This window comes from Somniosus microcephalus, chromosome 31 (genome assembly GCF_052327205.1).
Source record: "Somniosus microcephalus isolate GS21.2 chromosome 31, FLI_Smic_1.0, whole genome shotgun sequence".
NCBI lineage: Eukaryota > Metazoa > Chordata > Chondrichthyes > Squaliformes > Somniosidae > Somniosus > Somniosus microcephalus.
This window is the reverse complement of record NC_141017.1, coordinates 31,789,797-31,810,862: the sequence shown is the minus strand read 5'-3', so window position 1 is coordinate 31,810,862 and position 21,066 is coordinate 31,789,797. Positions and strand designations below refer to the sequence as shown.

The 21,066-nt window shown below is 51.4% G+C and overlaps 1 protein-coding gene across 1 annotated transcript in view; it reads left to right on the top strand.

Moving 5' to 3' along the window:
* The first annotated feature begins 418 nt into the window (after positions 1-418).
* rab3da (RAB3D, member RAS oncogene family, a) overlaps positions 419-21,066 on the top strand; it is a 59,927-nt gene continuing 39,279 nt past the window's right edge. The window contains exon 1 of the mRNA XM_085971738.1: positions 419-701. The gene's annotated coding sequence lies outside the window, so the exon portion shown is untranslated. The remainder of the gene's footprint in view (positions 702-21,066) is intronic.

The window sequence follows — 21,066 nt, the reverse complement described above, 5'->3', positions numbered from 1 at the left end:
TCGCTGTTGTAATGTGGGAAACGCGGCAGCCAATTTGCGCACAGCAAGCTCCCACAAACAGCAATGTGATAATGACCAGATCATCTGTTTTTTAGTGATATTGGTTGAGGGATAAATATTAGCCAGGACACCGGGGAGAACTCCCCCTGGCTCTTCTTCAAAATAGTGGCTGTGGGATCATTTACATCCACCTGAGAGAGCAGACGGGGCCTCGGTTTAACGTCTCAACCGAAAGACGGCACCTCCGACAGTGGCACTCCCTCAGCACTGGCACTGGGAGCGTCAGCCTGGATTTCTGTGCTCAAGACTCTGGGGGCTGGACCTGAGAGCGAGAGTGCTACCCACTGAGTCACAGCTGACATGGTTTAGGGAGGGAATTCCAGAGCTGGGGGCTCAGAGGGCTGAAGGCATGCACATTTCTGTTTATTTATGATCCCTTTTTTTGTAATATCAGCAGGAACTGCCCCTTTCCACTCGTGGTGCTGTGCTCCTGTATCGATTGATCTGTAGGTGGCTGGTGTGTGTTGTGTGTGTGTTTTTGGGTGGATGCTGTAGGGAGTTGATTACTGCGGTCTGGTTTAAAGTCAGACACACCTTTCCTTCCCTCGCCTGTGTGCAGATCCGGGTGAAGAGTAGAGTGGCGTGTACAAAGCGAGAGAGGAGGACGGAGACACATTGAGCAAGAGCTCACAGCGAGAGAGGTAGGATAAGTCTTGAGTCCTATTCTGCCGGGAATATGTAGCAATGACTCTTTGTAAAGTTCTGTACTGAAATATCTTCTGTAAGCAGGGGAAACAATTTCAACAGAGTAAATGATTTCTCTTGATCTTAAATCCAATCTGCTGTGTAGCATTTTAGCAAGATTGGCAACTAACTATGTATCGGAGATTATGATGCATGTGTAATAAATTTATAACAAGCTGCACACTTTGCAATATCTAAAGTTTCGATATTGTGGTTATTATATAACAAAGAATATATTATGAATCGATGTCCTGTAATTGCAACCTTGTATTCACAAGGATGTTACTTTCACAAACATACTGTCAGATTCAGGGGCGATTGCAGTTCGCAGTCTGTTTTTTTTTAATTACATCAATTTTAATTTCTGAAAATCCGCGAGACACGTCCTGAGCGACTGGGGAACATCCACCTTCACCGGGCTGGCTTTCTAATGGAAAAGAATTAGACCTAAAAAATGTTTAGAAAACCTTTTAAAGACGGCAGGGCAGTGGGCAGCAGCTGTTAGTCGAAGCAGCAAGTAGCACCTCGCCTTGATGCAGCATCGGTGCCGAGGATTCACTGAAAGGAGGATCCACCCTGGGGACCACCGGTCCTGCCCAGTTTGGGAGACAGTGAACATTGTTCAGTTGTGTTACTCTTTTTTTTTCTAAAGCGAAATAGATTCTTTTGGAGATTTTATATATATATAGATGCTTTGTCAATGGACATTGGAAATACGAGCAGAAAATGCTGGAAATTCGCATTGGTCAGTCAGTGTGTGTAAAAGGGGCAGCACCGAATTGGACGCTGGCTGATCAGTGCCCTTAGTATACTGAACAAAACCGAAAGTGGGTGAGGGGGAGGGAAGGGAGGGGAGAGATGGAGTCACGGAGGGAGAATGGGGGAGAGGGAAGGGGGCGAGGGAGAGAGAAGGGGTGGAGGAGGGAGAGGGTAGGGGCAGGTGAGGGTAGGGGGAGGGAGAGGGAAGGGAGAGATGGAGTCATGGAGGGAGAATGGGGAAAGGGAGAGGGAAGGGGTGGGAGAGGGAAGGGGACGAGGGAGGGAGAGGGTAGGGGCGAGGGAGAGAGAAGGGGGCAAGGGAGAGGGGGTTGGAGAGGGAAGGGGCGGAGGGAAAGAAAAGGGTGGAGGTAGAGGGAAGGGGGTGAGGGAGAGGGAAGGGGCGAGGGCGAGGGGGTGGGGGAGGGAGAGGGAAGGGGCGGAGGGAGAGAGAAGGGGTGGAGGTAGAGGGAAGGGGGTGAGGGAGAGGGAAGGGGCGGAGAGAGAAGGATGTGAAGTGAGAGAGAAGGGGAGGGAGAGGGTGGGAGGGGAGGAGGGAGAAGGGGGAGCAATGGAGAGAAGGAGGAAGAGAAGGCGGAGGGAGAAGGGGGAGCGAGGGGCAGAGAATGAGGGAGAGAAGGAGTGACGCCCAGATAGGGTTTTTGAAAAGCTGGAAGGTGAATGGCGGTGGGTGACGCACAGGAATGATCTCAGTGAGACAATTCAAAGAACAAAAAGGTGTGAGAATAGATGAGTGAGACAGTGAGGATATGGGGGAGGAACGCGGGAGGAGGAAAGAACGAGAAAAACAACCGCAAAGTGCAGAAAATAAAACCAGAAAATGCTGGAAAGACACGGCAGTTCCAAGGAAAAAACCAGAGACCAGAATCTGGTTGCAAAGTGACCCCTCCCCAGATGGCGACGGACCTTCTCCCCTCCTCCTACATCCCCAGCACTCCCTGCCGCCCCCTCTCCTAGTTTCGACTCCGTCTGTCACCTCTAACCTCTAACTCTCTCCTCATAAACTGCAGCTCACTACAGCCGCCAACGCCTCTATCCTAGACCCACCCATTTATCGCCCTGGTCTTGCTGACTTCCATTAGTTTCCCAGTTCTCCACCACACTTTCCTTCGAAATCCTCATCCTTGTTTACAAAAGGCCCCTCCCCCAAGGTCTTGCCTCACAACAGCCTCCGTATCCCAGCTCGCACAGCCTGCTCTTGGACACTAGGCCTACTGTGAATCCCTCTCTTCTCCCCCCCCCATCCCCAACCTTGCTGCATCAGTGGTAGAACCTTGAGCCTGGGACTTGCAGTTGAACAGGCCTCCTTTATAGCTGTAACATCTCCCCACACCCTAACTCACTCCTGCTCTCACGTTTCCCCCTCCCCCCCCCCACACTCCCCCACCGCCTTGGGATTTTAAAAATTCATTCACGGGATGTGGGCAAGGCCGGCATTTATTGCCCATCCCTAATTGCCCTTGAGAAGGAGGTGGTGAGCCGCCGCCTTGAACCGCTGCAATCCGTGTGGTGAAGGTACTCCCACAGTGCTGTTAGGGAGGGAGTTCCAGGATTTTTGATAGGATTTCGTAACAGTTTTGATACAACTGAGTGGCTCGCTCTGCTATTTCCGAGTTAACCACATTGCTGTGGGTCTGGAGTCACATATCGGCCAGACCGGGTAAGGGCGGCAGATTTCCTTCCCTAAAAAGGACATTAGTGAACCAGATGAGCTTTTACGACAATTCGATAGTTTCATAGTCACCATTACTGACACTAGCTTTTTTATTCCAGATTTATTTAATTAACTGAATTTAAATTCCCCAGTTGCCGTGGTGGGATTTGAACTCACGGTCTCCAGATTATTAGTCCAGGCCTCGGGATTACTAGCCCAGTGACATAACCACTATGCTACTGTAACCCGTGCAACATCATATATCGTGCAACGTGTTCTTTACTTTCCTTATGAATGGATAATGAATGAGTTACATGGTTGTAATTATTGGGTGCGGATTCCTTACCTTTTCTGTTGCTCTGTTTCTGCTCCTCCCTCTGGCCTCCCCCCCCATTAAGTCCTGCTGCGACACGCGCTGTACTCTAGTAAAAGACACAAACTGGCAGTCTGTTCCCAGAAACTCTGGTGGACGTGGAGTCTGAGAAAGCTCATCGAAGGGCTGAAGTGTCGGACTCCGGGCAGGGCCAGGTTCGGGAAAAGCAGGAGAGAAACAAGAAGAAAAAGACTTGCATTTCTATAGCGCCTTTCACGACCTCAGGATGTCCCAAAGCGCTTTACTGCCAATGAAGAACTTTTTTTGAAATGGAGCCACTGTTGTAATGTAGGAAACGCGGCAGCCAATTTGCGCACAGCAAGCTCCCACAAACAGCAATGTGATCATGACCAGAGAATCTGATTTTGTTGTAGTGAATGAGGGATAAATATTGGCCCCAGGACACCCGGGAGAACCCCCCTGCCCTTCTTCGAAATAGTGCCGTGGGATCTTTTACATCCACCTCAGAGAGCAGACGGGGCTTCGGTTTAACGTCTCATCTGAAAGACGACACCTCTGACAGTGCAGCACTCCCTCAGCACTGCACTTGAGTGACAGCCTGGATTTTTGAGCTCCAGTCTCTGGAGTGGGACTATGAACCCACAACCTTCTGACTCAGAGGCGAGAGGGCGACTCACTGAAGTCACAGTGTAGAGATGAAAGCAGCGAGCTTGAGTTTGAAAAGCCTGCGGGCTGTAGGAGGACTGGTGGGGGACGAGGTTTTGCACACGTTGCCATCCAATCTTTGCCCCGCCCCTACCTCCCCACCCCCACCCTCACCCTCACCCCTGCTCCCTCCCTATGGATAAATACATCACTGCCCCCCAGAGGAGTCGACTGAGATCGGAACCGCCCCGGCCCCCCAGCCATGAGGCAAATCACAGACACAAAAGCTGCACCTCTGCCTCTTTTGCCCCCCAGATAAGACGTTAAAACGAGGCTCCATCTGCTCTCTCAGGTGGACGTAAAAGATCCCGTGGCCACTATTTCGAAGAAGAGCAGGGGGGAGTTCTCCCCGGTGTCCTGGGCCAATATTTATCCCTCAACCAACATCACTAAAAACAGATGATCTGCTCATTATCACATTGCTGTTTGTGGGATCTTGCTGTGCACAAATTGGCGGCCGTGTTTCCCACATTACAACAGAGACCGCACTTCAATGGTACTTCATTGGCTGTGAAGTGCTTTGGGATGTCCAGTGGTTGTGAAAGGCGCTATAGAAATGCAAGTCTTTATTTTCTTTCTTTTAAAATGGTGCATGTAATTTGTATGCATCGGCAGATGGTAATATTACGCCACGTGTAAATTGTACTTAAAAGTGGTTTCGAAATTTTTTTTTTTAATTCGCTGATAAATGCCTGGGTTTTAAAGGTGCCAACTTGGTTTCAATAGCCAGCAAAGGGAGAACCAGATGGCTGTTGCGGGGGCGGGGCTCTTGAATGATTTGTGTCCACTCCCTAGCCTGAGGATCCTGAAGTGAATTGGAGTGCGGTGATGTTGTCCCCTGACTAACTCAGCTCGAGCAGGGAGTGAAACCAAGATTTTTCCAGGCCTGTCTGGCTACGCACTGAACGGTGCAATTATCAGTTGAGCTGACGGGTGGAGCCCCTTCCCTCGATTGGATGGGAGTCCCGTGCGTCTGTTTGTGTTGACTAGATCGCTTCAAGTGGCAAGGCAACGCAACAGGCGGTTTTGAGGTGGCATTTAACCCTCCCTAACGTTACCTCACGGGCAGTGATCCCCTTTAATTTTTTTTTTGTGTGCGTGGCCCCTTTAACAGGCTGCGCGGCCCATTCGGATTTCCCCACGTGCGCACGGTTTTCCATTTAAAAGCCAGCGGCGTCAGACCGCCGCGTGGCTGCGCAGCTTAACGGGACCATCGCTCGTGCGTCAGTGCTGCGGACAACTGCCCTCGGCGCTGTCACGGTGGAGGAGCCTGGGGCCGCTCGCAGGGTGGTCCTGCACGCCAGGCTACAGGGTGGGAAAACTGAGCAAGTCAGACAGAGGTCCAGAAACTGGGGAAATGACCATGAAACGCTAACTACAAAAGCAAAAATACCACGGATGCTGGAAATCTGAATGTAAAACAGGAGATGCCGGAGATACTCAGCGGGTCGAGCAGCATCTGCGGAGAGAGAAACAGAGTTAACGTTTCAGGTCGCTGACCTTTCATCAGAGCATTAACTGTTGTGTAATCGTGGACTTTCTAAGACTTACACTGGTGATCTCAGACTGATACCTGGGATGGCAGGAATGACGTATGAAGAGAGATTGGGTCGATTGGGCTTATATTCACTGGAGTTTAGAAGAATGAGAGGGGATCTCATTGAAACTTATAAAATTCTAACAGGACTAGACAGACTAGATGCAGGAAGGATGTTCCCGATGGCGGGGGAGACCAGAACCAGGGGTCACAGTCTAAGGATAAGGGGTAAGCCATTTAGGACTGAGATGAGGAGGAATTTCTTCACCCAGAGAGTGGTGAACCTGTGGAATTCTCTACCACAGAAGGCAGTTGAGGCCAATTCATTAAATATATTCAAGAAGGAGTTGGATATATTTCTTAAGGCTAAAGGGATCAAGGGCTATGGGGAGAAAGCAGGGACAGGGTACTGAATTTGGATGATCAGCCATGATCTCATTAAATGGCGGACAGGCTCGAGGGGCCGAATGGCCTACTCCTGCTCCTATCTTCTATGTTTCTATGTATAAAATTCTTAGAAGTCTTGGCAGGGTAGATGCTGAGAGATTGTTTCCCCCTGGCTGGAGAGTCTAGAACCAGGGGTCACAGTCTCAGAATAAGGGGACTGAGATGAGGAGAAATTTCTTCACTCAGAGGGTGGTGAATCTTTGGAATTCTCTACCCCAGAGGGCTGTGGAGGCTCAGTCGTTGAGTATATTCAAGGCAGAGATCGATAGATTTTTGGATACTAAGGGAATCAAGGGAGATGGGGATCGGGTGGGAAAGTGGAGTTGAGATCGATGATCAGCCATGATCTCATTGAATGGCAGAGCAGGCTTGAGGGGCCGAATGGCCGACTCCTGCTCCTAATTCTTATGTTCTTACACTAAACCATTTCCTTGGGACCAACTGAGTCAGAAGCACTGACGTAATTCTGGCATTTTGAATACAGTTTCTAGCAACGAGCATTCTTCTGAAACTATTTGACTATTGTTATCAAATGTGATGAGGTGACTCACGGAGCCTGATTGCCCTGGGTAATCGGGTGTCAGCAGATGCTCCGTGGTAGCGCTCTCTGAGTGAGCAACTTGGCTGGCGCGCTTCCCTACATGACAACAGTGACCACACCTCAAAAGTACTTCATTGGCTGTAAAGCACTTTGGGACGTCCCGAGGCCGTGAAAGTTGGCCAACAGGACGTTAACACTTGGTCCCCAAAAGAAAGACTTGCATTTATATTTGAGTCAAAGTTGTACTGGAGTTAGGTTTCTTGAGTGCGGTCAAGTATCAGTTTAAGAGAACTCTGGACAAAAACAGTCTGAATTTCAGAAAATCCATTTATTGAGAAGAATGAAGTGGGGGCAGTGCCTCAATGTTATAAGAACAAAAACATAAAAAATAGGAGCAGGAGTAGGCCATTCAGCCCCTCGAGCCTGCTCCACCATTCAATGAGATCATGGCTGACCTTTGACCTCAACTCCACATTCCCGCCCGATCTCCATATCCCTTACTTCCCCACGAGTCCAAAAATCTATCGATCTCAGCCTTGAATATACTCAAAGGGGTCGATTTTCATTGACCCGTGGAGTCGGGATTGGAGGCGTGTGGGGGGTTAAAGTCCTGAATTCGGGGGTCCCGACACCATCCCGCCCCCAACCCGCCTCCATGTAAGTTTCAAAGGAGGCGGGTACCCGCCCTGCACTGGGACCCGCCTCCCAGAGACATGAAGGGATTAGTGCCAATTAACTGCCTGTTAACAGGCAGTTTTTAGCCTAAACCCTATTTTAAAGCTTGAAGTGTGGGATTCCTGACCGCTCCAAACCACGCCAAGTTAGAGGAGTTGGGCCGTCGGGTTGAAGGACTTAGAGGGGTGGAGATGTCGGTGTTCAGGTGAGTGATGGGTGCATGAGTGCAAAGGTAAGTGTGTTTGGTGTGTCTAAAGTGTGTAAAGAAGTTTAAATTACCTGTACTTACCTTTATAGCCTTCCTTCCTCTAGGTTTCGGGAGTCCATCCTCTGACCGGCACAGAAAGCAGAATGGCTGCGATCTGTCAAAAGTGACAGCCTGCAGCTTTCTGTGCCGGTGAGATTTCTAACTGAGTCTGTGTAGAAGGACTCAGGTTAGAAGTAAGACTGTCAGCGTTTGACAGCTTCAAACAGCTGTGAAACACTGATTTTTCATCTGTCAAAACCTCTTGACAGATGAAATTTCAGTCTGTGATGTCACCTGTTGCCGGGTGGCCCTTAATTGGCCTGCTGAGCCCGCTGGGCGGGCTCAATAAGGTCAATCAAGTTAAAATCGTGTGGATTGGCCGCATCTCGATGGAGGCGGGACTACAACCCCGAAAGTTGCAGTCCCGCCTCCTTCCCGACTTCTGAATGAAAATCACCCCCCAAGACTCAACAGTCACAGCCCTTTGGGGCAGAGAATTCCAAAGATTCACAACCCTCTAAGTGAAGAAGTTCCTCCTCATCTCAGTCTTAAATGGCCGACCCCTTATTCTGAGACTATGCCCCCTGGTTCTAGTCTCGCCAGCCAGGGGGAACCAACCTCTCAGCATCTACCCTGTCAATCCCCCTCAGAATCTAATATTTCAAGGAGATCACCTCTCAGTCTTCTAAACTCCAGAGAGTATCGGCCCAATCTACTCAATCTCTCCTCATAGGACAACCCTCTCATCCCAGGAATAGGTCTGGTGAAACTTCTTGCACCGCCTCTAAGGCAAGTATATCCTTCATGGGATGTGTGTGTTCCACACAGTTTCTCTTAAATATTGAGTCCCTGATCTCCTCCACCTCGCTACGTGGAAGCATTGAGCTTCCCAATGGCGGGGGGGGGGGGGGCTGTTAAATCAGAGGTGGAGACCCTCCTAAGTTACTCCAGCATGGGATTGTTCAGAGATCTGGCAGCTGATTCCTTGCTTGACTTGAGGCCAGGGGAGAAGGGGATGGAAAGAAATGCTTTACAAGGATGGAGCCTCAGAACCAAAATACATGCCTGTGTGAGAAGCTGCTTAATGCTACATCTGTGCCCCTATCCATCCCCCTTCTCCCCAGTATAGGGTTACCATCTCTGATTGTAACTAGCAGATTAGATAAGGGGGAACCAGTGGATGTGGTGGATTTGGATTTTCAGCCATTTAGGACTGAGATGATGAGGAATTTCTTCACTCAGAGGGTGGTGAATCTTTGGAATTCTCTACCACAGAGGGCTCTGGAGGCTCAGTCGTTGAGTATATTCAAGACAGAGATCGATAGATTTTTGAATATTAAGGGAACCAAGGGATATGGGGATAGTGCAGGAAAGTGGAGATGAGGTAGAAGATCAGCCATTCTAGCAGAGCAGGCTCGAGGGGCCGAAAGGCCTACTCCTGCTCCTAGTTCTTATGTTCTTATATTCCTGGGGGTTTTATCACATAACCTCCCACCTCCAGCTGCCCCGCCCAATATATTTTTATAACTTCTAAGCTAAAGTAATCAAAGCAAATGGGGGGAAAAAAACCCACAATTTCTTTTACTGCCCGGATGATGTTTCTCCCCGGGTTTGCCTGCAGCAGTGTCCTGATTAGTCTTCAATTCCCGGAGACTCCAGGACGGCCATGGAGGGTTGGGAACCCAATACACGAGTGAGACACGGTCCTTGCCAAAGCCCAAGGCTCTGCTGTGAGGAGGTGTTGTCGAAGCAGGAGAGTCAGGCCATTGAGACACACCTCCTGTGGACCCAATGGCTCTCAGGACTCTACCAACGCTGCTTGGAATCGGCCATCTTTTGGGGAGGTACTCCGCCCTCCACCAGTATAACGTCTATCTGGGGACATCTAGAGATACCGTGAAACACCGCAGCCCAGGCCCTGTGCCGCAAGTGTTTCACTGTTGTACTGTAACCCTCATCCATGCCTTTGTTACCTTCAGACTTGACCACTCCAATGCTCTCCTGGCCGGCCACTCACTGTCCACCCTTCGTAAACTTGAGCCCATCCAAAACTCTGCTGCCTCGTGTCCTAACTCGCCCCAAGTCCCGTTCGCCCATCACCCCCCCCCGAGCTCGTTGACCTACACTGGCGCTCGGTTAAGCAATGCCTTGTCATCCTTGTTTTCAAATCCCTCCGTGGCCTCGCCCCCCCACCCTATCTCTGTAGCCTTCTCTGGTCCTGCAAACCTCCGAGGTATCTGCGCTCCTCCAATTCTGGCCTCTTCAACATCCCTGATTTTCATCGCTCCACCATTGGCGGCTGTGCCTTCAGCTGCTTGGGACCCTAAGCTCTGGAATTCCCTCCCCAAAACCTCTCCGCCTCTCTACCTCCTTTAAGTCGCTCCTTAAAACCTACCTCTGACCAAGCTTTTGGTCATCTGTCCTTATGTGGCTCGATGCCAAATTTTTTCTGATAACGTTCCTACGAAGCGCCTTGGGCCGTTTTACTACATTAAAGGCGCTATATAAATGCAAGGTGTTGTAAATAGAACGGCGGGGGAGGGGGGGTGGCGGGCAGGTGGGAATGATATGATGCTTAATCCAAATCTGGATAGAGGGCAGGACTGAGGCTGAATCCAGGGACGCGGCTTAGGACATTTTCTATACGGAGACAGATTATTTTTTACGATTGTGTGGCCTCAACATTTAATTGGTGTACGGAGCATATTTATTTCTACTGTCGATCTCTCGTCCCATGTCTGTCTCTAAATCTGCCTCTCTGTGTCTGTCGTGTGCAGCCTCTTAAGACGCCCTGAGCTGAACCCTCTTCATGGGAACACTGACTGCATCAAGCAGCGATCCCAATTAGCTCACGGCTTGGCTAAACCAGTTACTAGACTGAACGAGAAATGATTTGCTGCTGGGCACTGAAATGAATCTTCCCTTTAACAGGCCCCCACTTTGTTAGAGAGTCTCTCACACACTGCGCCTCTTCACACAACATAAGATAAGTCACGAGATGGGATCAGACCATCGTAAATCATTCCTCCGGTACATTAACTCTCTCCACAGGGCATCTCAAAGTATCATAGAATCATCTTCTTCTTCTTAGGCAGTCCCTCGGAACCGAGGATGACTTGCTTCCACATTAAAAATGAGTTCTCAGGTGACTGATGAGTCCAATACGGGACCTACAGTCTCTGTCACAGGTGGGGCAGACGGTGGTTGAAGGGGTGGGTGGGTGGGGTGCTTGGGTTGACGTGCGCTCCTTGCGATGCCTGCGCTTGGCTTCCGCTTGCTCCCGGCGAAGAGACTCGAGGTGTTCGGCGCCTCCCCGGATGCTTCTCCTCCACTTTGTGCGATCTTGGGCCAGGGATTCCCAGGTGTGGGTGGGGAATCTTACAGCACAGAAGGAGGCCATTCGACCCACCCTGCCTGTGCCGGCTCTTTGAAAGAGCTACCCAATTCGCCCCACCGCCCTTCAATGTTCCCCCTAATTTTTTTTGTGGGTGCGCGGTCCCTTCGCGAAATGTCTCATTGAAAAGCCGCCGGTCGACCTGCACGGGACCTCCAGAGAGTTGCACGGCAGCACGGCTTAACGGGAACTTTGCTCCCCTGCTCTTTCCCCACAGCCCTGCACATTTATCCTTTTCAAGTATTTCTCCAATTCCCTTTTTAAAAGTTACTATTGACTCTGCTTCCACCGCCCTTTCAGGCGGCGCATTGCCGATCACAATAATTCAATCTTGAATAATCCCAACCTTTCGGCCTCCGTTACCCCTTCACTGTCTACCCTTTCCCAAGTTTGAGGACATAGCACACCCCCTTTGCAGTAAGTTTTACTTTCCACCAATCCCAGCACAGATTTCAATGCAGACACCTCCAAGAAACGAGCTGGCCCCAGAGACTCCCACTAGGGCAACACCACCCCTTTCAATGAGAGGTGATCTCATTGAAACATATAAAATTCTCACAGGGCTTGACAGGGTAGATGCAGGGAGGATGTTTCCCCTGGCTGGGGAGTCTCGAACTAGGGGTCACAGTCTCAGGATAAGGGGTCGGCCATTTAGGACTGAGATGAGGAGAAATTTCTTCACTCCGAGTGTGGTGAATCTTTGGAATTCTCTACCCCAGAGGGCTGTGGATGCTCAGTCGTTGAGTATATTCAAGAGTTTGAAGACCAGGACCTCAAACCCAGCACTAAGCTCATGGTCTACAGAGCAGTAGTGATACCCGCCCTCCTGTATGCTTCAGAGACATGGACCATGTACAGCAGGCACCTCAAAGCACTGGAGGGGTACCACCAACGCTGCCTCCACAAGATCCTGCAAATCCACTGGCAGGATAGGCGCACCAACGTCAGTGTTCTCGCTAAGGCCAACATCCCCAGCATCGAAGCTTTGACCACGCTCAGTCAGCTCCGATGGACGGGTCACATTGTCCGCATGCCCGATATGAGACTCCCAAAACAAGCGCTCTACTCGGAGCTCCTGCACGGCAAGAGAGCCCCAGGTGGGCAGAGGAAACGCTTCAAGGACACCCTCAAAGCCTCCTTAAAAAAGTGCAACATCCCCACCGACACCTGGGAATCCCTGGCCCAAGACCACACAAAGTGGAGGAGAAGCATCCGGGAAGGCGCCGAACACCTCAAGTCTCTTCGCCAGGAGCAAGCGGAAGCCAAGCGCAAACAGCAGAAGGAGCGCACGTCAACCCAAGCACACCACCCACCCGCCCCTTCAACCACCGTCTGCCCCACCTGTGACAGAGGCTGTGGGCTAGATTTTCGGGGAGCCGTCAGGCGGGGTTTCAGGCGTGTGGAGGGGGGGAATATCCCGAATTTGGGGGTCCCGCCCCACGTAAGTTTCAGAGGCGGCGGGTACCCGCCCCGCACTGGGACCCGCCGAAACCAGGCGGGAAGGGATTAGTGCCAATTAACTGCCTGTTAACAGGTAGTTAACAGGCAGTTTTTAGCCTAACCCCTATTTTGAGGGGTTTCGTGTGGGTTTCCCGACAGCTCCAAACCATGCCAGGTTGGAGCGGCGGGCCGTCGGGTTGAAGGAGTTGGAGGGGTCGCGATGTCGGCGCTCAGGTGAGTGATGGGTGCATGAGTGTAAAGGTAAGTGTGTTTGGTGTGTGTAAAGAACTTTTACTTACCTGTACTTACCTTAACAGCCTTTCTTCCTGTAGCCGTCGGGAGCCCATCACTCAGCCGGCACTTAAAGCTGAACGGCTGCAATATGTGAAAAGTGACAGCCTTCAGGTTTGAGTGCCGGGGAGAGTTCTATCTGAGTCTGTGCATAATGACTCATGTCAGAACTTGAGTGTCAGCGTTTCACAGCTTCAAACAGCTGTGAAACATTGATATTTCATCTGTCAAGAACTCTTGACAGATGAAATTTCAGTCTGTGACGTCACCTGTTGCCGGGTGGCCCTTAATTGGCCCGCTGAGCCCGCTGGGCGGGCTTAACAAGGTCAATCAAGGGAAAATCGCGCGGATTGGTCGGACGTCGAAGTAGGCGGGTCAAAAACCTGAAAGGGGAAGTCCCGCCTTCTTCCTGACAGGTTCGGGAAAATCTACCCCTGTAGGTCCCGCATTGGACTCATCAGTCACCTGAGAACTCATTTTTAATGTGGAAGCAAGTCACCCTCGGTTCCGAGGGACTGCCTAAGAAGAGATATTCAAGACCGATTGATAAGGGAATCAAGGGATGTGGGGACAGTGCAGGAGAGTGGAGTTGAGGTAGAAGATCAGCCATGATCTCATTGAATGGTGGAGCAGGCTAGAAGGGCCGAATGGCCGACTCCTGCTCCTAGCTCCTATGTTCTTAAATATTTGCAGCCATCACAGCACCAGGGGCAGAAGTCGGCCAGTCGGCCCATCGAGCCTGCTCCGCCATTCAATGAGATCATGGCTGATCCAATCTTGGCCTCAACTCCACTTTCCCGCTCTCCCCCCAAGAAAAACTTTTGCTCTTCCCCACAAGTGGAAACACTCTCTCTGTATCCACTCTATCAAAACCTTTCATGATTTTAAAGACCTCTATTAGGTCACCCCCTCAGCCTTCTCTTTACAAGAGAAAAGAGACCCAGCCCTGTTCATCCTTTCCTGATAGATGTACCCTCTCATTTGGTTTGAAAGGTCCACTCTCGGAGCCACTGCTGCACCACAGCCGGTCGATAGCTGGATGCCGGCATTTTCTAAAAGTGACTTCGTGGATTCAGTTCATTAGACTTGATCGACAGTGCCAAACAACTGCTGATAAAATGCTGGCCGTTGATTGTGCTTTTGCTGGGCCTCTGTCAGTGTGTGAGTGTGTGGGTGTGTGAGTGAGAGTGTGTGGGTGAGTGTGAGTGTATGGGGGTGTGAGTGTGTGTCAGTGTGTGTGTGAGAGTGTGTGGGTGTGTGTGTGTGTAAGTAAGTGTGTGTGAGTGTGTGTGTGTGTCAGTGGGTGTGTGTGTCAGTGTGTGTCAGTGGGTGTGTGTGTCAGTGGGTGTGTGTGTCAGTGGGTGTGTGTGTCAGTGGGTGTGTGTGTCAGTGGGGGTGTGTGTGAGTGTAAGTGTGTGTGTGTGTCAGTGGGGGTGTGCGTCAGTGGGGGTGTGCGTCAGTGGGGGTGTGCGTCAGTGGGGGTGTGCGTCAGTGGGGGTGTGCGTCAGTGGGTGTGCGTCAGTGGGTGTGCGTCAGTGGGTGTGCGTCAGTGGGTGTGCGTCAGTGGGTGTGTGTCAGTGGGTGTGTGCGTCAGTGGGTGTGTGCGTCAGTGGGTGTGTGCGTCAGTGGGTGTGTGCGTCAGTGGGTGTGTGCGTCAGTGGGTGTGTGCGTCAGTGGGGGTGTGCGTCAGTGGGGGTGTGCGTCAGTGGGGGTGTGCGTCAGTGGGGGTGTGCGTCAGTGGGGGTGTGCGTCAGTGGGGGGGTGCGTCAGTGGGGGGGTGCGTCAGTGGGGGGGTGCGTCAGTGGGGGGGTGTCAGTGGGTGTGTGTCAGTAGGTGTGTGTGTCAGTGGGTGTGTGTGTCAGTGGGTGTGTGTGTCAGTGGGTGTGTGTGTCAGTGGGTGTGTGTGTCAGTGGGTGTGTGTGTCAGTGGGTGTGTGTGTCAGTGGGTGTGTGTGTCAGTGGGTGTGTGCGTCAGTGGGTGTGTGCGTCAGTGGGTGTGTGCGTCAGTGGGTGTGTGCGTCAGTGGGTGTGTGCGTCAGTGGGTGTGTGCGTCAGTGGGTGTGTGCGTCAGTGGGTGTGTGCGTCAGTGGGGGTGTGCGTCAGTGGGGGTGTGCGTCAGTGGGGGTGTGCGTCAGTGGGGGTGTGCGTCAGTGGGGGTGTGCGTCAGTGGGGGTGTGCGTCAGTGGGGGTGTGCGTCAGTGGGGGTGTGCGTCAGTGGGGGGGTGCGTCAGTGGGTGTGTGTCAGTGGGTGTGTGTGTCAGTGGGTGTGAGTCAGTGGGTGTGTGTGTCAGTGGGTGTGTGTGTCAGTGGGTGTGTGTGTCAGTGGGTGTGTGTCAGTGGGTGTGTGTGTCAGTGGGTGTGTGTGTCAGTGGGGGTGTGTGTCAGTGGGGGTGTGTGTCAGTGGGGGTGTGTGTCAGTGGGTGTGTGTGTCAGTGGGTGTGTGTGTCAGTGGGTGTGTGTGTCAGTGGGTGTGTGTCAGTGGGTGTGTGTGTCAGTGGGTGTGTGTGTCAGTGGGTGTGTGTGTCAGTGGGTGTGTGTGTCAGTGGGTGTGTGTGTCAGTGGGTGTGTGTGTCAGTGGGTGTGTGTGTCAGTGGGTGTGTGTGTCAGTGGGTGTGTGTGTCAGTGGGTGTGTGTGTCAGTGGGTGTGTGTGTCAGTGGGTGTGTGTGTCAGTGGGTGTGTGTCAGTGGGGGTGTGTCCCAGTGGGTGTGTGTGTCAGTGGGTGTGTGTGTCAGTGGGGGTGTGTGTCAGTGGGGGTGTGTGTCAGTGGGGGTGTGTGTCAGTGGGGGTGTGTGGGTGTGTGTGTCAGTGGGTGTGTGTCAGTGTGGGTGTGTGTGTCAGTGGGTGTGTGTGTGAGTGTGAGAGTGTGTGTGGCTGTCTTCATCGACTGATGGTTCGGTCCCGTCTAGTGCCAGCAAGCTGTGTCAGTAATTCTTCCTGTGGGGTGGGGTGCGGCGAGCACCACACTCACTCCTGCAGCAAAAAATAGTGTTCTAGCGATGCTGGGGTTGCCAACCTTCCAGGATTGCCCTGGAGTCTCCAGGAATTGACAATTAATCTTCCCGGATGCTGCTGCCAACAAAACCCGGGAGAAAAATCAGAGGGGGCATTTCAAAAAAAATTATGTGTTTTTTCATTTGCTTTGAACACTTGTTTATTAGTTATAAAAATATTGGAGATTGGGGCAAATAGGCTGTTTGACTTGACGGTCAAGACTCATCCAATTGGGGAATGAAGAGTCTGTTCATTTTCCGATTGGCTGTGGGAAGGCAGGGCGCCGTGAGGGCGGACCAATGGTGGGAGTGCGGGGGCGGGGCGGGGCGGTTAGAGGCCGGCAGTCATGTGGTGAAACCTCTAGGACTAAGTGCCACCAGCGTTGGCGACCCTTGCATTTATGTAGCGCCTTTTGGAGTGTGGTTGCTGTTGGAAGGCAGGAGACACCGTTGCCAATCTGCGCACAGCAAGCTCCCACAAACAGCAATGTGATAATGACTAGATAATCTCTTTTTTTAGTGATGTTGATTGAGGGATAAATATTGGCCCCAGGACACCGGGGAGAACTCCCCCTGCTCTTCTTCGAAAAGTGCCGCGGGATCTTTTACGCCCACCTGAGAGGACGGTTTAGCGTCTCATCTAAAAGATGGTGACGTAAGAAAACTACTCGGCACTTGGTCTCAGCATTAAACAAAGCTTTAATCAACTGTTTTACAACATGGAGATCTAGTTGTGTCCTTCACTAGTTCCTGTTAAAGAATGTCCTGAGCAAGCTGGGCCCATACCCGAGTATTTATACTCTCCCTGGACAGCGCCACCAGCAGGCTGCCCAGTATTATTTCATAAGTCATTTCCATATGAATGACAAGATTCATGTCAGATGGCACCTCCGACAGTGCAGCGCTCCCTCAGCATTGCACTGGGAGTGTCAGCACAGATTTTTGTGCTCAAGTCTCTGGAGTGGGGACTTGAACCCACAACCTTCTGACTCAGAGGCGAGGGTGCTGCCCACTGAGCCACGGCTGAGGAGGAGCATGTCACGGTCCAGTGTCATTCTCGGTTTTCAAAGCAATGACACAGGGCAAAGGTGACCATCTACAGCCAGGCTCCAGCAGGTCGTTGTAGCTTTTCGTACTTGATGTGTTACCATCTGAACCACAGCTGACCCACATTGTCTGCAGCTTTACTAGATATGGAGCATAAAGCCCTGAAATGCTGTGGGGGAGCTGTTCAATGTGGCTGTCCGTTTAGGAGGATCGGAATAATGTCAATGCAGGTAACAGAAACTCACCTGCTGATTGTTAGTCAGTTCCTGCACTGCTTCTCCCAGCCCTGTATTGGCACAGGGACTTGTGAAAGAACAGAAAGAAAGAAAGACTTGCATTTCTATAGCGCCTTTTACAACCTCAGGATGTCCCAAAGTGCCTGGCAGCCAATGAAGTACTTTTTTGAAGTGGAGTCACTCTTGTAATGTGGGAAACGTGGCAGCCAGTTTGCGCACAGCAAGCTCCCACAAACAGCAATGTGATAATGATCCAGATAATCTGTTTGTGATGTTGATTGAGGGATAAATATTGGCCCAGGACACCGGGGATAGCTCCCCTGCTCTTCTTCGAGATAGTGCCGTGGGATCTTTTATGTCCACCTGAGAGAGCAGACGGGGGCCTCGGTTTAACGTCTCATCCGAAAGACCACACCTCCGACAGTGCGGCACTCCCTCAGTACTGCACTAAATTACCAATGGGTAAATGCACTGTCATGTGGTAGTGAGCCGTGGAGACCAGTAAAGTGCCAGCTGTGATTCGCAAAATAGCTGGTTACAGTTGGGGGGTGTTGATGGGAACTATAAAATGTCCTCCATCGCTCGGGACAGCGATGCACTATGTTTAAAACATATAGGGGGAAAAATTCCGTTGCTTTGCTAAGAGGAGGCTAACGGGGCGCAAAGCAACTAGCGCCCGGGCGCGGCACCACCGACGCCTCCCGCGAAATTTAGTGGGAGGTTAGCGGCGGTGGTAACCGTTACCGCCCCGCGGCGCTGCGCCGCCAGCGATGACGTCATCGCCGTGCACAGCACCCTGCTCGTGCCCCGGCCGCAATCTTCGGTAGCACCCCCTGACTTACCGCCAGACGCTATGTCCGACGGGGTCAAGGGGGGCTACCTGCGGCCAGGGCGCCGCTAATTAAAGGCAAGGTGCCGGGCGGCCATTTTTGTTGCTGGCCGCCTGCCAGCACCTGCCTCCGCTGCCGTCCCCGGCCTCCTGAGGCCCCCCCCCAGGTTGCGCTGCGCAAGGCCCCCTCCCCTTTAAGAAGGGGAGGAAGGCCTGCAATACCACGGCGCCTCACTTTCCTCTTGGGGTGCTACCACTCAATTTCAGCTGCGGTAACGCTAATTTTTTCGGGGCACTAAATGTATCGCCCCAGCGAAGTTAGCGCCCCAAAGGGGGCGTGGCTCAATTTTTCCCCCATAACATTCTGAAGGGGATTGACAGGGTAGATGCCGAGAGGTTGTTTCCCCTGGCTGGAGGGTCTAGAACTAGGGGCCACAGTTTCAGGATAAGGGGTCGGCCATTTAAGACTGAGATGAGGAGAAATTTCTACACTCAGAGGGTTGTGAATCTTTGGAATTCTCTGCCCCAGGGGGCTGTGGATGCCGAGTCGTTGAGTATGTTCAAGGCTGAGATCGATAGATTTTTGGACTCTAGGGGAATCAAGGGATATGGAGATCGGGCGGGAAAGTGATGATCAGCCATGATCTTATTGAATGGCGGAGCAGGCTCGAGGGGCCGTATGGCCTCCTCCTAATTCTTACGCTCATCTGTTCTTACTGTGTAAGCTGTCGCATGGGTGGGCCTGCGGGATGGTTGGGTGAGCTGGGGCCCTCAAGAAAGGGGGAACAAAGATGTGTGCGGGTGGTGGGTGGGAGCGGGGGGGGTAGAATCAAAGAAATGAAAGCAAGAGATCATGCCAAGGTACCGTGCCTTGGGTAGTTTACCTGGACATCCAGACCTGAATGGAAGACATCTCGTGTATCGATGTGGCTTTGGTTGGAGGTGTGCCACCGGCTTTGTTTAGGTGGGGTGGTTGGTTTTCTGATGGGACACCCTGTTGCGTCAGTGCAGTGCGGTGTGATTTTATCCTGTGACTAGTTTCAGTACAGTCAAGTGATCCGGCCATTAACGGGGCTGGTCAAAGAGAAAGTAAACAAAGTCAATTGTGTAGAACAAATAACACATTTACACAGCAAACACACCACTGCCTTAACGTGACAATTCATTTAGATTGCAGCTTCCCGAGCAGCAGGTTTACACTCAGGGCCCGCTGGCTTTCTGAGTTCTTTCTAAGGAGCACTTATCAAACATATAATTTTACAGCACAGAAGGAGGCCATTGACCAATCAGCTGTGGCTCAGTGGGCCGCACTCTCTCACCTCCGAGTCAGAAGGTTGTGGGTTCAAGTCCCACTCCAGAGACTCGAGCACAAAATCTAGGTTGACACACCCACTGCAGTGCCGAGGGAGCGCTGCACTGTCGGAGGTGCCGTCTTTCAGATAAGACGTTAAACCGAGGCCCCGTCTGCTCTCTCAGGTGGACGTAAAAGATCCCGTGGCACGATTTTGAAGAAGAGCAGGAGGAGTTATCTCCGGTGTCCTGGGCCATTATTTATCCTTCAGTCAACATCAGTAAAGCAGATTACCTGGTCATGATCACATTGCTGTTTGTGGGAGCTTGCTGTGCGCAAATTGGCTGCCGCGTTTCCTACATTACAACAGTGACTACACTTCAAAAAGTTGGCTGTAAAGCGCTTTGGGACGTCCTGAGGTCGTGAAAGAAACGCAAGTCTTTCTTTCTTGTCCCTGGTGGGAGGCACCTAGTTTGTTGGGTCTCCACAGTAATTTGACTGACCTGGTTAGTCGGGAATGAAGCCATTCATTGTTACACCTCCCTGTGTTGATGATAGCTGCATTGTGTCCTTTCAGAATATTATGTCCAAAACATTTTTTCGATATTGTGGAAAGTGCAGCCATTCCGAAGGAATAATTCCAAGTGCCAATCTTTGAAATGTGGCTTCTAGAATGTTCAGATCCAGTCCTTGGTGTATGTCTTCTCTAAACATTGAAAGCTTGAAACTTGAGCACACAGCTCAGGAGTTATTGAGGGGTATGTAACGCTGTTGGAGGGGCCAGGGGTAATAGGGTGATCTCGATCTCTCGCTTGGCCTCTGTACCTCATGTGCGACTGAGTGTGCCGATGCGGTGAAAATTTTGCTAAACGTCACTGGTTTTATCAGAAAATGTTCTGTTGAATCAGGATTTCTACAGACTGCAGAGGGGGGAAGCAAGCCAACTGGCAAACCTTCTAGCAGCCCATCCGATCGATGCCCCGCCGCCCATCCAAATCAGTCCTCCAGTCTGCACAAAAGCCGACACGATATTTCAAGTGGCGTGGCTGATTTCCGCTGATGAGGCAACGCTGGGTGCACGGATCATTGGGAAACTTAATAATGGACGTGAAGCAGGGTTTAATATTCTGGAATAAAAACAGAAAACGCTGGAAATGCGCAGCCGGTCAGGCAGCATCTGTGGAGAGAGAAACAGAGTTAACGTTTCAGGTCGATGACCCTTCGTCAGAACTGGAAAAAGTTGGAAATGGGACAGGTTTTTAAGCAAGTGCAGGGGCCGGGAGGGGGGGAGGGGAGGAAAGAACAAAAGGGAAGGTCTGCGATAGGGTGGAAGGCAGGAGAGATTAAGAGATGATGCAAGGCAAAAGGAGATGGTAATGGGACTTGTTCTTTCCTCCCCTCTCCCTGCCCCCGTACTTGCTTAAAAAGCTGTTCCATCTCCTTCTAATTCTGTGTTAGATTTCAGGAGATGGTTCTATTCCTCTTCCTGGCTGGGGTGGAGATCACCTTTTACAGAAGGTAAGTACTGTAGAAAATACAGGGACAGAGTGATCTCCTGGACGAGTTTCGATCGCCTAGATGGGTCGGAGAGGAATTTCCCAGATTTTTTTCTCCCAAATTGGCCATTGGATTTTTTAATCTGGTTTTTCGCCTCTCCCGGGAGATCACATGGGTTCGGGTGGGATGGAGAGTGAAAGTAGATTTGAGGTTAGGATCAGATCAGCCATGATCTTATTGAATGGTGGAGCAGGCTCGAGGGGCCGATTGGCCTACTCCTGCTCCTATTTCTTATGTTCTCATCTTTAATATTTTGGTGTATTTCTTAAGTTAGGAATTCATTCCCCTCCTCTCCTCCGAAAAGCAGTGTTTCATCCAGGATATAGGCTG